Genomic DNA, 6543 nt, shown 5'->3' with positions numbered 1-6543 from the left:
CGCAGGATTATGCAGTGGTCTAATTCCGTGGGCGTGATCCCATTGCAATTTTTAAACAGGCCAGATTAGGTGGCTTGGAATAACATATTGGGAAGGAATTACACTACCAGAGGGATCCAAGACTGGATTATATTCTTTCATTTACAAGGGATTTAGATTCACCAATTGGAAGGGTTTGGATTACGTTTTCTTGTATCACAATGGGTTAGGATAAGGGACCATTTGATTGACAGTTGATAGCCAACTCTGTGTGGATGTTGAAAGGGGAGAAAAAAAACAACAACCTTTGTGTATCAACATTCATAAGCTATAGAGCTGTGATGTGTTCTGGTCCGTAGAGCATCACAGAAGTTGACAGCATGTTTCCTGCCCTCCAAATCTCAGTAAGCCGCTAACCTCGTGCAACACCCACCCAGAGGCTAGAAGCTTAGATTTGGCTTTCACAAATGTGCCCCAAAAGGTTTCTTTTAAAGTGGAAATGCATGCACAACAGATGCAGAGTTCATACTGTTACTTTACTTCTTTACAGAAAAAGTGTGACTATTTGGTAGATGGAATGTCAGTGTGGGAGACTTCTGTTTATTGAAATAAACAAATACAGCTATATACATATAGAGCTGATGTATTATCATATGCTAACCATGGCAGTAAAATGGCATTGCATTAATATATAGCATGGCATTGATAATCTGGTCACAGCTCTGCTGTCACCTCTGACAGTCAATGTGTTCGCTCGCAAGAAAAGACTACCCATGAGAAACACTATATGTAAACTGTATATGTTTACAGTTAACACATCAAATTCATAATGTTTTCTGTAACCTGCATTATAAATGTTAGCCTGCAGTTGGAGCTCATTGGAGCTCAAGGACTTATGATTCATGAGCACTACAAATGTGTGATGAATGTATGATAGCTTCCTTTTATACAATATTTCTGGAGTCACCTTCAACACTACAAAAACATGACCCATGTATTACCTTATTTTATATTATCTAAAGTTACTTTTTACATCACAGAAATATCTGAACATCTGAATAAAGTACATTAAGCACCCCAAACTAATGAAGGACTTCTCTCCTTGATTACCTTAAATTGGTTTTCAGGACTCTTTAGCCGACTACCCTAGAGAGAAACCACACAAACATCCAGTCTCTTAGTTGGATCATTTAGCCTGAGGTTAAACAACAGTGAAAACATGTTCATCCTTCTGAGGAAAGTCCTTCATTCAGTTCCAGCTGAGAGGCAGCTATCTGGAAAACACGCCGCTTTGATCACTAGTCCACATAAAAATAAAAAATACTCACTAAAGTATGTGTTAGTCCCCAAAAACTGAAACATTGAAAATCCATGTGATGTGCCCTCAACTAAAAATATGAATCAAGAGGACTTTAATTACAATGAAATCATCCCATGTGTGTCCTCAGCAAACATACCTCACACCCGCATTTCTTGTCGATACTTCTGAAATCTGGTTTCCGTGTAGCGTTTTGCACCATTACACTCACACACACACACTTATGGCGACAGATACCAATTTAGATGTAATGGTTCATGTGGGGAGGGTAAGAAGCCGTTACCGTCCACAAAGATGGGCAATAATCTTTAATTGCTGTCTCTCCTCAGTGGTTTCCTCGATTCAATGAGAAATTTCACAAGCTGAAACCACCTATGAGGTTGTGTTCACTCCACTTCATGTCATCTGTCACTGCCTGGAGGCTTGTGTATAACACAAATCTCCATGATATTGATTTTTGCAATATCACACTTTATCTAATAAGTCCGAAAATCGTGGGAGGTGTTTGTCTCTTGCATATACCAGTCTGCTCTATTCCCATTAGGTCCATAATTATATCATCAGAAGAAACTGCTGACAGGCACACACACTACATACATAAACGTACATGCATGTCGTCACATCCTTTTATCATGAGCAATAATGCAGGCACATAAACATGCCGGTTGTGTGGATGTACACATTAAGCTTCAGCACCCAGGTTGCCGAGAGTAAAGGCACATCCTATATGCAGTAATATAATATGAAGCTCATTTAGATGTTCAGTTCAGAGAAGCGTGTGCTTGAGGCTAAGCCTTGTGCTGTTTCCACAAATTATTTTACCCTCTCTTGACTGGACTTGTGAAGGACTACAAAGTGTATTTTTTATTTTTTCCCCCCCAAGTGTGTGTATCCTCTTAATCTTTGTGGATCAACCAGCCATTAGAAGGAAGCAACAAGACAGATTTTTAGGACTTCATTGGGATTTCTCTTGTGTCTCTTTTTCATGCAGAGATCATTTTTAAATGATCAAATATTGTTTGAAATGTTCAGTTGAATGGTATTAATTACCTGAAATAAGACAGGACATTCTTTCTGCTGACATGTTCTCTCTACCTTTTAAATTTTGGAGGAAAATGTCACCAATCCACTTTTGTGATGTGTTTTATTCTCTTTCAGTGAGGTGAACGAAGCTCTACAGGCAAAATTGTAATCCTTTTTTTTTCCAAATAATGTTTTTTACTGTCTGTCCTCACCTTTTTTGTTTTCTACAATTTCAGTCTTTGTTATTTGGATGCATTTTCTCCTTCCCCTATCTATCACTCTCTTTCTCCTGCACACCTGGAATCACAACAGCTGCTGTATTACTTTATTCGCTGTTGCTATCAGCATCTTATCTTTTCATTTTGAACGTAAGGGCGCCTGTAAAGTACTAGCATTCCCATTTCACACATTTATGGTAGAGTGAATCACATAATACATCTGGGCAGCTCATTTCAATGAGTTATAATATTGAAGAAGCAGTGTACTGGAGTGCTGTGAGAAGCTTGGGCCCCTTTTCTTTCCGATCGGTACGCAACAATCTTGCAGTTAGAGAGGCAGAGAAAAGACGACCTTGGAGCTCTCACTTTGTGTATTTCAGTTTGCTCGCCATCGTTTGGCACTATTTCATTAGGTAGGATGAAATTGTAGGCAGTCAAACTCCCTAATAATCTATAGGAATCTTGTACTGCATGTAGTGAAATGTGAAATATATGCTCTGTATAAAACTACTGCGCAGTCCTGTCTTACATGAATATGACAGCTTTTATTCAAGTTGATTCTTTACGATACTTATATGTAGGTGACATACATATATAATGTATACTTCCACTGCTAATGACACATTCACACAGTAAAAAAATAAAAGTAGGTACTGAAAAATCAGCATATGAACACTACACTTTGATCATTATTATTAATGCTAACTTACCATTTCATACCATATTATTAACAATGTAGTTGCGATATTTGTACAACTTACTATTGACAGTCACGTATTGTGCCGCATGGCTTAAGTGTTTAATGTGTGATATTGACATTTTACTAACAGGATGAATACTGCTACTGTTTTGATAGGTCTTATTGGTAAAAGTATGAAATCTCTAGGCATAGTCCCATATTTGCTGTTTCTAATGATTGCCACTGTACCCTGTATAAGTGACAGCCACTTTATAATTGGTTAGAGAACCATTACTGTCAGTGTTTGTCATCTGTGTGTAACAAGGCCAACTGGTTTGCTGATGTCATTTGTTCTTGTCAGAGCCATTGTGGACTCTGTTATGGTCAGCTGTTTTCACTGAAGCACTAGCACCCGTCCCTGACATAATTGGTGTGGAGAGAGCACGTAATGACTATGCATTCATAATTAGAAGATTTGCTGTTCTCATAAACAGGAGGCAGGAGAGCAGAGATATGATGAAGAGGAGGAGGGAAGAGGGGAGGGAAGTGGGATAAAAACCCAAATAGGTGATGTAAGGATTGAAGGGGCCTTTGACAACATTGGCTGAGTGGTGGCTCTAAATTGTTGTGTGTGTGTGTGTGTGTCTGTGTGTGTGTCTGTGTGTGTGTGTGTGTGTGTGTGTGTCTGTGTGTGTGTGTGTGTGTGTGTGTGTGTGTGTGTGTGTGTGTGTGTGTGTGTGTGTGTGTGTGTGTGTGTGTGTGTGTGTGTGTGTGTGTGTGTGTGTGTGTGTGTGAGTGTGAGTGTGAGAGAAATGTGTGAGGCATGAGCTGTTTGCATTGCGGCTTATGTGCCTTATTTTCTCATGTTAATGCATTCATGCATGTGTGTGCCATGGTATCAATTTTATGGTACTAGAACATACATACGTGTGTGTGTGTGTGTGTGTGTGTGTGTGTGTGTGTGTGTGTGTGTGTGTGTGTGTGTGTGTGTGTGTGTGTGTGTGTGTGTGTGTGTGTGTGTGTGTGTGTGCGTGCGTGTGCGTGTGCGTGCGTGCATGCGCGTGTGTGAGAGAGACACAGGAAGAGAGAGAGACAGCTCGAGAGGGGGCCTGAGATAAGAAAGAAGAGACATGACATGAAGAACATCACTGAACAAAGACATCAAGCAATTTTTTGAGATAACACATAAAAGCACTGGCAGAAGTCTATTCAGCAGCCGGTGCTGTGTGACAGCTTCTTGGCTTTTCCTTTGGATAGACGTGGAGTTTCACAGTTTGTACAAAAAAAAAATTGGAAGAAAGAAGCAAAAAAGAGAGAGAGAGATGCAAGTCAGATAAAAAGAGAGAGAGAACACCAATTTTGTCCTTTCAATAGATGCAAAGGGGAAATCGCATGTTTCCCCTTGTCTATCACTGACTCAAGCACTATTAGCTTAATTATATGGAAGAACTGAGACTGAAGAGACAGTGTGTGTGTGTGTGTGTGTGTGTGTGTGTGTGTGTGTGTGTGTGTGTGTGTGTGTGTGTGTGTGTGTGTGTGTGTGTGTGTGTGTGTGTGTGTGTGTGTGTGTGTGTGTGTGTGTGTGAGAGAGAGAGACTGTGACATTTGGACACGGGCATTGGCTTGGAATTAAAAATGGAGAGATGTAATTAAAACTAGCTACGTATGTTTGTATCACTAACAATTATGGTTAGAACTGATCTCACTGTCACATTATGGAGACACAGACAAATTCCTCAGTAAACCAATTAGTCTTAATTAACACCTGATTTTGGTGAAGATTAAGGTTAGGCATGGACAACCTGTCCTCTTACCCAAAATGACAACAATGACTGATTGTTAAGGGGTGTTAAAATGACCTATAGTTATGTTTTATTGCAATATTACCCATAGTATTACCCACCCTTTACAATAACTCACCTCTGGCAAAATCCATCACAGTACAATAACACTGTTGACTGTGTTTCTTGGTTTCTTGCTTGTATATTATATGTATATTATATATATAGATATATACTGTACCGTATGTATATGTATATATATATATATATATATATATATATATATATATATATATATATATATATATATATATATATATATATATATATATATATGTTGACTGTGTTTATTGGTTTGTTGTATATAATATATATAGATATTTAATGTACTGTATATATACTGTATGTACTGTGCATTTTATATTTTATATTTATATTTTTTATTTTATTGCTTTTCTATTATATTATTCTATTCTATTATTATTTTATTCTATTGTTTCTATTATTGCTCCTGTATGTATGCTGTTGTGGCGAAAAAATTTCCCCTCGGGGATTAATAAAGTATATACCTACCTACCTACCTACCTACCTACCTAAATGTGACCAGTGTCGATCCTGCCCATTAGGTCGAATTTAACTTGCTTCTCCATCAGATGTTTTTTGTGACACAGTAAAGAGACGAGCTTCGTAAGCAAAACTTTTAAATTCGGTGACTGAAACCAACAAAACTGTAAGAGATAATCTGTTTTCAATCCAGACAATTTTAAAGCCAGTTCAAACAATTTTACCTACAAACTTAATTTTTGATTGCAGTGTGAGAAATATGCTTTAAAACTGCCCTTTATGCTAAATTAAACCTCATAGATGTCAGCAGACTTTTTAAGCTAACCTGCTGTTTGAAAGGAAATATCTGGAGCTCCATTACTCCCCCTAAAATTGTGGGAAAAATCTTGTATTTTTTTAATGTTTTGGGTAAAATTAGAAATCTGAATTCAGTGAATTTCAAGAACAAGAAAACATCTTGTTATTTTTGACTCAGAAGTGTTCACACATTATTCTAATACAGCTCCACTGCTGGCTTTGTAGTCTCTCTATTTAAATAAACTAATTAGCAACCTCTTTTATTTGTAGCTGAAGGGACTTCATCAGTGTAAATCCCACTATTGTTGTGTGCTCTGAGGGTAAACCCACAGCTGGTTTTGTACATTGTATGGGATTTGTTGACTTCAAGAAAAGTATGATGAGTCTTATGCTTAAAGGTTAGTTTCACTGTTTAGGGGATGAATGCCAGTCAATGCAATGTCCTCCTAAGTGGCAGAAACAAACAAGTGTGTGGTTTTATGGTACTAGAACATACGTGTGTGTGTGTGTGTGTGTGTGTGTGTGTGTGTGTGTGTGTGTGTGTGTGTGTGTGTGTGTGTGTGTGTGTGTGTGTGTGTGTGTGTGTGTGTGTGTGTGTGTGTGTGTGTGTGTGTGTGTGTGTGTGTGTGTGTTTGTGGTGATGGTAGGGGGATGCAGGAGGGAGTGAGGCGAAACAGTCACATG

This window comes from Brachyistius frenatus, unplaced genomic scaffold (assembly GCF_029030835.1).
Source record: "Brachyistius frenatus isolate BFR_SWC_R1_liver_20210118 unplaced genomic scaffold, ASM2903083v1 Contig_11, whole genome shotgun sequence".
In the NCBI taxonomy this organism is placed as follows: Eukaryota; Metazoa; Chordata; class Actinopteri; family Embiotocidae; genus Brachyistius; species Brachyistius frenatus.
The sequence above is the reverse complement of the archived record's forward strand: the minus strand, read 5'-3'. Positions refer to the sequence as shown.